A 12,197-nucleotide genomic window follows, 5' to 3' on the forward strand; every position below is an offset into this window, starting at 1 on the left:
CACAGCGGCCTCCATTATTCACAAATGGAAGACGTTTGGAACCACTCGGACTCTTTCTAGAGGTGGCTCTCTAAATTGAGCATCGGGGTAGAAGGGCCTTCATCAGGGAAGTGACCAAGAACCCGATGGTCACTCTGTCAGAGAAAAGGACGCCCAAGCACACAGCCAAGATCTCAAAGGATTGGTTTCAGAACATTACTCCACGAATGTCCTGGAGGAGCCCAGCTGAACATGGAACATCTGCAGAGACCTGGAAATGGCCGTGTCCTCTCTCGTCCAACCTGGTGGAGCTTGAATATTACTGCAAAGAAGAATGGCCAGAACTGCCTAAAGATAGGTGTCCTAAACTTGTGGCATCAGATTAAAAAAAAGGCTTGAGGCTGTACTTACTGCCAACAAAATGTGAAACAAAGACAGGGAATACTGAATAATACCAAATGAAATGTAATCATAACAATAACCAAAATACACTTGAAAGCGACACGCATTAAATGTTAATTCTTGTAATCAATTTAGACAGGGAATACTTATTGTACTTAATGTGATTTCTTCGTTTTTTTGTCGTTAATAAATCGATAAAAACATCAAACTTTTCGGACATTGTCAGAATGGAGTATTGTGTGTAATTTTAAGGTAAGGGAGTAATTTAATACCATTTGGAATGAGGCTGTAACATGACAAAAAGTGGAAGAAGTGAAGAGCTGTGAATACTTCCCGGATGAACGGAAAATGCAGCAAGAACGTTTTTTTCTGTGCCTGGTGATTGTTAATCTTATTCACTAAGACTTATTTTTAAGTGTAAATATTTTCATGGGTTCATTCGAGGCACCGTGTCCACCCACAATGTATAGCTTCATCTGCCATAAAATAAACTGCCGGTTAATCCTGTTTGTAGCTGCTTCCTATAAGCACAGCCAAACATGGCTTGTCCTGTAGACCGTGATTGTAGAGGCGTTATTGTGGAATTTACAGATAAACTGCTGGAATGCACAACAGGATTCCTGGATCCAGTAGAGAACATTTGAATTGGATTACATCCACACAATGTACCCTGGATTGTCTGTGGTGATCTATAAGAGGCACGAGACGATCCTCTACCAAGGCATCACCACACACCTTGAGGACAACTGAAATGATTAGATAAAATCCTTCTGAGATTTAGTAACAATCCTTTCGAGTACCATAAAATCTGTTAGACATTGGGACATGTAGATGGGTGACAAAACTGACATTAGTGTAGCCTCAAAGATGATCCCAACAGGTTGCCACAAAAAGTTGAAGTATCTTTGCTCTATTTGAGGGCTTGTGATATATACATATATATATATATATATATATATATATATATATATATATATATATATATATATATATAGATAGATAGATAGATAGATAGATAGATAGATAGATAGATAGATAGATAGATAGATAGATAGATAGATAGATAGATAGATAGATAGATAGATAGATAGATAGATAGATAGATCTTCCACATTTTCTCTAGTTCTTCCTTCACTACTTAGTTTTTCTCCTGCTTTTCGTGTTCCTTTTTCCGGATGTTGCTATTACTCGGGATTGTTACATCTATAGTTGTATTGTTACATCTATAATAAATGCTGTCTGTTTATCCATCACTGCTAAATCAGGCTAGTATGCTTTCATCTGTATATGGCGTTTTCTTGTGCAGGCATAATTAGTGCCTCCGTGTTGTCTTTGTCACATCTCTGGTAAGTGTGATGTATGTTATCTAAAGATTTATATTCATAAATATTCACACATAATGACATAAATGGTAACGCATGTGTAGAAGTCTTTTTGCCTGACTTCAGTGCAGGTAGTGTGAGTTCAGTTCCTACTTCGTGTGATGATTTATATAAAGTCTGCTTGTTTGTTGGAACTACATGTAACCCTGGTTAAGATGGACCTTCCAAAGTAAAAGTCTATTAATAAAATAGTCATAAATTACTTCCTGGTAAACACAAAATAGATTAGCATGACTGAAAAGCGTGTTAAAAGATTAAAACATTCCAAATATAATTTGGTATTATTATTTTTATGGTCAATTTAAATGATTAAATGACCCTTAATTTTTATTTCGAACGTCGCGTAGCAGGATGGGCACGTGACCATGATTGCGCACTTGACTTTTTTTTTTTTCCCGTTCTGGCTGTTGGAGAAGTCGCGGTTGTATTTATATCACAGCGAGAAGTTTTTGAGAAAACACAGAGAAAAAAAAGTCAATGGAACTCTTTTGTTAATTCTTTTTGCCACGACAAAGGATTTTTGTCCGGTTCACAACTTGTCTTCCACGTCTTTAAATCGATTCAAACCCACTGAACGATATAGTCTTGACGGTGGACTTCCAAGTTGTGCGATTCAAGATGGCGAGCTACCCTTGAGCTCCGCGGATCGTGCCTCGTGCGGGAGCAACAGAACTTGGACACAACTGAACATTGCCACGAACCTGGTAGGATTGATCCATTTTTCCCTTCACCACTGTGGATTACAGTTATAAGGATCGAACATTCAGGACGTCCAGAAGAACTATAAATCGGGATTTAATCTTGGAACCTCAGACAACGAGCATTTGACGTTACGCATTCGCGAATTGTTGGACTTGAACGTTGTCACTTGTATTCCCATGGAAATGCTGTGAAGTATTATTCTTTTGTAAAACAACAATAATACTAAATGGTTGAAATTAGAGTGTACTCAAAACAGATTAAAGACATAAAATTCGAATTAATAATATAACAACCCGGGTTGAGAAAGAAGTCAATTTAAACTAAATAAGTTAAAATAGACAAGGTAGATAACCAAAATCAACAGAAGAGGGAAATAGTATTGTATTTTCTCACTCTCATGTTGAATTCTATGTTTATCTGTGTGTATGTTGCTGTATGTTAATTGTGTGTTTTCTTTTCAACTAAAATAAGCCGGCTGTTAAACTTATTTTCCCTGGTCCGTGATCATTTATTTGGTTTTTACTTAATCACTTCTCTAGTAGACGAACTTAGCACTAGTCCAATTATTAGAAATGACTGTAAGCACTTGGAAAGTGTTACATACAGTAAGACAGACTTGAGAGCAAAACCATATTTTCTGCAAAAAAGGGGCATTTTTGGCATCCTAGAGAGAAATACACATATAAATCTCTGCTCTGCCTCGCTGTACTCCAGTGCATCATTAAAGCCTCTATCCGTACTGAGTAGAGCTGTCCGACACTTTGGTATTGATCAATACCAAGTAAACGCTGGTGCCAATATCATTGATGCAGATGCAAAATACATTTAGGTACTGTACATAAAATATTCACAATATTTGACCTAACCCTAACCCTCCAATTTTAAATGATCTGTTAAGTTGCTAGCTATACCATTATATTATTAAAGCTGTACAATTAGAATGAAGAAAAATAACAACAAATAACACAAAACTAAACAAATGAAGAGAAATGTGGAGGCAGACACAAAGCTTTTTATCAAAACAGGACTCCACTCAGGTAAACCTGAAACTGGAATTAAAAATATGTAAAAATCAATAAGTTGTGCTCTAAAACGAAACTTGTCCGAAAACGCAAATGCAGCAGGTGTTCTGTGCACATACACAAAAAGGGACTGCGCGACGGACCCATCAGAAACCATAAATGTAAATGATTGCTAGCATTGATTCTATTGATACTTGGATTGATCCGTTCTCTCCTGGCTCTCCGGCTTCCTCCCAAACTCCAAAAACATGCATGGCAGCTGAATTGGACGTACTGTACTGTATTGTCTTTAGGTGTGATCTCTGTGTGTCCTGCAATCGGCTGGGAACCCCGCCTACTGCCGGAAGTCTGCTGGGATAGGCACCAGAAGGCCTGCAACCTGATTGCAAGTTTTGGAGAAGGTAGTGGATGTTGTATTTTTGTTTGTATCTCAAACATTTCACAAACGTTCTTAAGACACTGTCAAACTGTTAAAATGTTTTTTTTTTTGTTTGTTTGTTTCAAGGAAATTTTGAGTGTTTTTGATTGTTTAGTTCGTAAATACACTCCTAGGTTCTACTTGGACACATCATCAGTGATGAACCTGAGGTTCACAACCCAAACACAACCTAGCCGGGGGTGATCTGATCTCAGCTTGCGTCCAAGCGGTCCAGGATCCCTTCTCCAGATCCATAGCCACCTTGAGGCTTTTTCTGCAGCTTTTATGATGGTCTTGAAGGCTCTGGTGCACAGCTGACCTTTTACTCCAAGGTTTAGGATTGAGGTTAGTGACTGGCCAGGAAAACAACGGCACCCCACCTCGAGTGGTTCGCAGCGAGCGTTCCAGTCATTGCTCCGGTACCCAGTCTCCAGCTCAGCATATTTGGCCGTTTATCGTTCGTTAGCCTCTTCCATTTTGTCTTCCCAGGGTACAGTAAGCTCACCCAGGACCACTTGCTTTGTTGACCTTGATGTTAACACCATGTCTGGTTCTTTGGGCTGTCTTCTCAAGGAGACATTTCTGCTTAAAATTTTGGTATAAAATTTCCTTCAAATCAGTTGAAAATCTGAGTTTTAGAGGTTCCACTGCAGTTGTGTTTTTAGCCTCTAAACGGAAAGAAAATGGTGCATCTCATGGTTTATAAGACGTTTGAATGATCAGCTTTTTTGTTTGGTTTGTATCTTGCACGTGTGCGTGTGTGTGAGTTTTTGATTGATACTCATTCCTTGTGAAGTCCTCTGAGGCGTACTGTACTCAGGATGAATGGCTGCAAAAAGAAATGTGACTGAACATTCTTTATTGGAGGCTGGGAGAGGCAAGTAAATTATAAATTAGATGCCATATTTTTTTCATAAATAAACCATGAACATTGGATGATTCTAGGGCCATGGATTTTGCCATTCAGAGTAGCATTTGAAATATTCTCAAAATATTTCAGGCAGACAAAAGCATAGCACTACTTATTCTGTTCATAATCACATCAGGCCAAGCCTCTACTCCACTTGACAAAAAAAAATCACAATAAAAAAGATCAAATTACACGTGTGCAATAATCTCAAAATAGAATTTCTTGTGTCAACGTGAGACGTGATACGTAAAAAGAATATCTGGTCTACAACCTGTGTGCAATATGGATTTTAAAGCAGGGTCGATTTTGAGTGAACAGGAGATCAATTGTGATCCTGTAAATTGGCTAAAGCAACAACGTCTACTGTATTTCTCAAGGTTGCTCCTCTGTTTTACAAGATTCAAAAGTTTTATTTTAACGTGCATAGTAACAATACAAAATGAAAGTTTTCTTCCGTTCGCTTCTCCAAGCAGACCTACATCCCACACAATAACAAAGTAGGCAATAAAAAGCAGCAATAAGGCAATAAGGGCTATAATTATGAGGCACTAATAAAGAAATAGCCACACCGTTAAAGGGACCCGAGTTCGAATCCAGCTGGCTTTGGCCTTTCTGTGTGGAGTCTGCATGTCCTCCCCGAGCCCCCCGGGTTCTCTTTGTGGACTCTGGCTTCCTCCCACACTCCAAAAACATGCATGGCGGGTGTATCGGACATACTACATTTTCCTAAGTGCGTGAATAGTTGTTCGCATCTGTGTGCCCTGCAACCAGTTCACAACGTTCCCCACCTACTGCCCGAAGCCAGCTGGGATAGGCACCAGCAAGCGGAAGCGACAGTCATAAGTGAAGATGGTGTAAAGCAAGGGGCTCAGCACACAGCCCTGGGGTGTCCCTGTGCTTACAGTTCTGATGCTGGATGTGCGGTTGTAAGCTCTGACTAATTGGGGTCTGCCTGTGAGAAAGTTTAGCACCCAGTTGCGGAAGCGGGGTGCCAGACCAAACGTAAGGAGTTTATCTGTGAGTTTGTGAGGGATGAGTGTGTTGAACGCTGAGCTGAAGAGCATTCTTACATACGTGTCCATGCCCTCGAAGTGCCTGAGGGCTGTGTTGACCGCATCATCGGTGGACTGGTTCTGACAATATGAAAACTGTAGAGGGTCCATGGTGTCTGGAATGATCTTTTTGATGTGAGTCATCTTCTCAAAGCACTTGATTGTGATTGGGGTGAGCGCTATGGTTTGTTAGTCATTTAGGCAGGTCACAGTGCCTTGTTTGGGGACAGGCACAATGGTGGTGGACTTGAAGCAGGTGGGGAACGAGGCTTGTATAAGGGACAGTTTAAAGATGTCTGCAAAAACATCAGCTAGCTCTGACGAGCAAACCCTGAGTGCCTCCAGTCCGTAGAAAGTTGCTGCCTGTCACTTAAGGCAGGTCCTCAACATCAGGTGACTCAGACTCAAATTCAGGTTCAAAAATCATGATGGCGACATCCCTAACAGTAAAGTGCTAGAAATGATATTCATAACACAACAAGATAAATGATGGCCACATTCTCTATTCAGATTTAAAAAGTGAATAAGCGATCGTTTACAGCACGTTTGCAGGATGCCGGCCCTCGAGGACTGGAGTTTGACACCTATGGTTTACAGGATAGCTGTCAGGGATGTACTTCCTTTAATTTCATTAATACAGCACCAAGAAACTCTTGTCGGTGCCTCTGCTGTAGGCTTTTTTCTTGCATGAATTAAACCACACATAGATGGCACATGTAGGCCAAGGAGGGACGTGAATCTCTTTAACAACCAATTTGAAACAACCCTAGCACAATTTGAATCCCCAGCACATATCCTTGTGGGTTAAGCACGAGAAGAACAATTTGTTCCAGGAGGATTTTAAAGGTTTGCTTTAATGTGCCGAACATTGCCTCTTACCGTATTTTATAGTTTTTGACTTTTGTTTCGTGTGGCCTCCTTCGATGCGCGCCGATAAACCAAATGTGAAATGTTCTTTTTTTGTTGGTGTTGTAACATAACAAAAGTGTTCTTTTTCATTTCTGCTCACTGTATTACACACAGAGAATAGATGGTGTAGAATACCAAATCAGAAGACAGTTGATGTCATTAATGTGTACTTTTGTAAAAAGAATATTTAGACAACATGTAAATAAAACGTTATTAACTGAATATTGTGAAAGAAGAAGTTTGTAAAAGGGAAATGGTCATCGATTGATACGAAGACAGATTTACTGAAAGAAGGACTGACTGATGCGAATGAAAAGACAGAAATGTTTATTAGTAAAGTTTTGTGTATGTGTTGCTTTTAATAAACGCTCAGACGAAATCTGGGAAGGAAACAGCTCACGTTGTCCTCCTTTATCCGTCACTCCTGCCTAAACAGGTAAAAGTGTAATTGTTGCTGTGGCCCACCCCGCTGGACCGGTAACACATGTCAGGTGGCCATTTTAGCCCTGCTGCTGGATCGTGCTTTTAATTCCATTTTGGAACAGTTGTTCAAGCAAAAGACCTTTCAAGTTTTACGCGTCTACTGTGGGTTGCACTTTGTCTGTGCCATAACCTCGAACAGGACAAAGTCACAGGTAGGAACACAAAGACGAGTCATCCCTTATAAGAGTAGGGCGGTTAACGCTCATTTGATGAATGCTTATTGCAGTGAAGGCCACCTGCAGTGACAATTACATCTGGGGTGGGGGGGCTGCAGCGTTTCTAGGCGGGAAAGCTGGCAGACACATTCATGGCTCCGTGCCCGGAGCTACTACTTCTGTCTGGCTCTTGATGTAACCTCCATCATTACCTCTGAAGAGGGGGAGGTTGACTGTGAAAAAAGTGCCACCACACATGCAAAAAAACACGCAGTGGATGACCAGTTGACCTTCTAAAGTTGTTTTCCGATGTACTGACATTTTGGTTGTGCAACATACACCGAAACGTCTGCGTTAACAAACTTCATCTGATCTTTGCTTAAAGTTTTCGAAACGTTGTTTATGTTGGTATTTATATGGCATTAAGAAGGTTTTTACCTTTACTTAATGTGGCACTTTGTCTCCATCACACACAGGTGGCCTTCACATATATACTCTGTGTGTGTGTGTGTAATTCTCCAAAGGGATTGTCGAGAAGAGACATCTATATTAATATTTTCTATAATACTGCTGAATGGTTCAACTCAAAGGAAAACGCATACGACTAAGGCTGATTTCACACATGCATAGTTGGAGTAGAACAATCAACAACATGTTTATCTTACTTTCACTAGTTCTGGATGAGACTCTTGTCTTGGATTGTTCTGTGTAGTTTTTACATGTTTACATTATTTCCTCCCATTTTAAAAAAAATCCATACGTTGGATTAATTGAAGACTTAAGTGTGAATAGGAGTGGGAATGTTTCCTATACAGTATATGCCTCATATTGCCTCTTGGACACCCATGACTTTGAATGTGATGAGCAGTACAGCATTTAGTAAGCGGATGATTGAAATTTCATTCTGCACCAAAGAAGGGCAGTCAATCCTATTTCATAAAAGCATTAAAAGGGAATTTTTATTGTGCTATTTAATTGACTATGAACCTGTAGTTCAATAATAAACAAACAAACAATAACAACACCTGTTGAATCACTGATTGTTTTATGGGTCAGGCAGTGTGGGTTGAGCTCCCACCTAGCAATGGCTTTAATGGGAGAGTTGTCAATGTCCCGTCACTGATGGTCGAACATCCCAGGCTGTCATTCACAGTTGGAATCAGATGGCACAGGTTTACCCCCAACACAAATGAGGACATGGCTTGATATACAATATATATATATATATATATATATATATATATATATATATATATATATAATTTTTTTTTTTTTTTTATTCAGCCAACTGTGCAAGATCTTGCCTCCTCAATTCCAGAACCAAAATGAAACTAATAGACGTGGTAAAGGTTGGAGTGTATTTACTCTTGCGTGGATGGTACAGGGGCTGTGTAGGGAGGTTATGAAATTCTTCTGTTGTCATTTGATTTCTTAAAGTCAAAACTTAAAATTTATTTGCTTGGGTGGGCTGCCTAGAAATTAATCAGTGAAGGAAAATAACTTCACTTCAAATAAAATCACTTTGAGGGTGTTTAGGGAGACAAACCAACTTTGTAACTTGGTTAAAAGTTCCCAGAATCTGACTTCTCATGATTGGACCCCTTTAAATGCGTTTTTCGCAAAAGGAGGGATTTCAAATAGGGAGCAATCAAAGTTGTGTAACTTTATCAATATTTGAGCTACCACCATCCATTTTCTATTACCACTTCTTCTCACAAAGGTCACAGGCTTGCTGGTGCGTATCCCAGCTGACTTTGGGCAGCAGGCGGGGTTGGCAGACAATTTCAGGGCACACAGACACGAGCAACCATTTATGCACCCAATCTCACCTAAACACAATCCAGTACGTCCAGTTCATCTGCCATGCATGTTTTGGAGTATGGGAGGAAGCCAGAGTGCCAGGAGAGAACCCACGCGGGCTCGGGGAGAACATGCAAATGTCACACCGGAGCCAGCTGGATTCAAACTTGGGTCCTTGAACCGTGAGGCGGACGTGCGAACCAGTGCTTCACCGAGCCGGCCAGTGACCACCATAGTTTTTTTTTTTATTTTAAAGGGAATTCAGTGTAAAATTAGAATTAATTAGAAAATTAATACATCTCAACTTTCAACATTGTGCTTCAATTTAACACAAGTGAAAAAATACTCCATTTTCATTTTATCTCTGCTTTTGGTGTAGGTATATTTATTCCAATGAATGAATAGATTTTAACTACATTTTTAACCCTGTATTACAGAATTTTAAGTCACCCACCTTGTCGCCTTTTAATGTCCAACATTAAAAGGCGCTCCCAAAATGCACCCCACCAGCACACAAAAAAAAAAAAATGGCAAAAATTAGATTATGTCGTCTAATAATCAAAGAGGCACTAATTGGACCGATGGATCGATGCGTGCAATCAGCGTCACAGCAATAAAAAAGAAAGAGAGAGAGAAAAGCTATTCCAATGAGAATAGGTTGAAATTACCCAAGGGGTGACAAACATAAAAGGTGCCCTTCATAAGCAGAAAGCATCTACACGCATTGCATGCACATCCAAAAACTGCAGTAATGCGACACAGGTGGGCACTTTACAAACACAAAAGTGTGAAAATGTCATTGTGGAGTTCCTATTTTTCAGGGGCAAACTCCTTCAAATCTGTGAGCAAATATAAAGAACCATTTTATTTTGTGCAAGTCTTTGCACTTCGCTGCACTCTTTGAAAAACAGTAGTACAAACACAGATTCTCAATTGGGTGTTTTCCCTCCTCTGGATAATGTTTCATTATATTGATTTTTGTTTGTATGTCTGTTTGTTTATTTTTTTTAGTTCATCTTATTATCTAAAATATGTATCATATGAACAAATGAAAAAAAAATCATAGAAAAGTTTTTATTTATTTATTTTCAATGTATTTACTTCAATATTATATTTACAGTTTACCCCTGCTATTCACAAGGATTTGGGACCAGGCCGGCACGGAGAGCAAAAATCTGCATTTGACACTGTTTTTAAGATACATGGTGGTTTACGAGATGAATCCGTTCTGCGGTTGGGATCGTACCGCGAATTCGCTGTATGGCGGCCAATCTAAATCAATGTTAAATACCAAATGCGTTTAAAACTCTAGGTAAAAACATAAATATTGTATATACATATTAAAAATTGGTATCAAAATAGTATAGTGTGTATAAAATTGTATAGAATACAATTAAATAACATCAGAAAATAACAAATAAAGGATTTATTTAACTTAGAGGTGATGTGAGAGCTTGTTATGGCCATATTCCCTAGTGAAGGTAGCTTAGCCTAGGCTAAACTATCTTAGCCTTCTTCGTATTTTTTGATTAGCCCCAGCTTACAAATCTTCTTACGTCCCTCTTTGACATCCCGAGCAATCTTGGGACCTGTGGCGAACCAATTCAAATTTGAATTTAGCACTAAAATGCACTATAAACACATTTTTGCAAGAACTCAGGCGAACAACGCTTTAACTTTCTGCCATTTTAGAGACCGTGACACCGAACAATAGCAGACCAGCATCTTAATCACACTGAATTCAAGTGTGAATTATGCTTTGTATCAGGTCCTATTTGTTTTTCACTCGTACGCATCATCTCTAGTCGTATGGCGTTATATTTGTGCCACAATTACGCACGCGCGGAAAAAAAATTTGAGCGTTGAAAATAAAACTGCGCGAGCGAAAACAGATTTTGAGCGCAGAAAAAAAGTTCTTGAAAAGAAGTTTCTCGCTCAAAATTCCTTTTTGCTCGCTCGCAATAGCATTCGCGCGCTCAACATCTCGCTCTCGTTCGCGATACTCCTCTCTCCCTCGCTCAACATCGCGTTTGCTCAACATTGAGCTCTCGCTCGCTCGCTCGCTCGAGTCGTCCTCTGCGCTCGCTCAGTTCTGCTCACGCGTTACGTTTGTGCCACAAAACCAGTCAATCAGAGCTTGTAAAAGCACATTGATTGACAGCTTGGTATCCAATGAGATTGCTTGTTGTGTTCACCCGGAACGAGCAAACGAGAGTGCGTCACATCGACGTGGGCGGGAGGGGTGGGCTTATATTATTAAAGTACAAAAACTAACAAGGTATTTCTGTCAAATGATACATTCCAGTAATAATAATAATATTAAAAGTAATTTTCCAGCCCAAGTCCGTGTTGACGCACTCTCGTTTGCCCTTTTCGGGTGAACACAGGGTAAACGAGAGTGCGTCAACGGATAGCGTACAAGCAATCTCATTGGATACTAAGCTGTGTCAATCAAAGTGCTTTTACAAGCTCTGATTGGCTAGTTTTGTGGCACAAACGTAACGCGTGAGCAGAACTGAGCGAGCGCAGAGGACGACTCGAGCGAGCGAGCGAGAGCTCAATGTTGAGCAAACGCGATGTTGAGCGAGGGAGAGAGGAGTATCGCGAGCGAGAGCGAGATGTTGAGCGAGAGAGGGCTATCCCGAGCGAGCAAAAAGGAATTTTGAGCGAGCAATTTCTTTTTCTGTGTTCAAACTCCATCGGCACGCGCTCAAACTCTTATCATTACGCGCTCAATAGTTTTTTTCTTGCTCTCAAAATCTGTTTTCGCTCGCTCAGTTTGATTTTCTCCGCTCAATTTTTTTTTTTCCGCGCATGCGTAATTGTGGCACAAATATAACGCCATATAGTCGGCGCCATGGATCGATATCGTGCACATAATATGGGAACAACAAACACCAGGTTGATCAAGAAGACGAAGGAAGGATCGATTTTTAAGGCGGCGCAAGGCTTTCGCTCCAATGGAAAGTCTTTGGATTCTTGA

The 12,197-nt window shown here is 40.0% G+C and overlaps 1 long non-coding RNA gene across 1 annotated transcript; it reads left to right on the forward strand.

The window, feature by feature from the left end:
• The first annotated feature begins 1,915 nt into the window (after positions 1-1,915).
• On the forward strand, positions 1,916-7,170 carry LOC148427792 (uncharacterized). Its single transcript, XR_015864890.1, has 2 exons — positions 1,916-3,888; positions 4,040-7,170. It is a non-coding gene; the product is annotated as an uncharacterized LOC148427792 (long non-coding RNA).
• Positions 7,171-12,197: the final 5,027 nt, after the last annotated feature.

Source organism: Hippichthys cyanospilos, chromosome 2 (assembly GCF_059441005.1).
Source record: "Hippichthys cyanospilos isolate Australia breed blue-spotted pipefish chromosome 2, RoL_Hcya_1.0, whole genome shotgun sequence".
Lineage (NCBI taxonomy): Eukaryota > Metazoa > Chordata > Actinopteri > Syngnathiformes > Syngnathidae > Hippichthys > Hippichthys cyanospilos.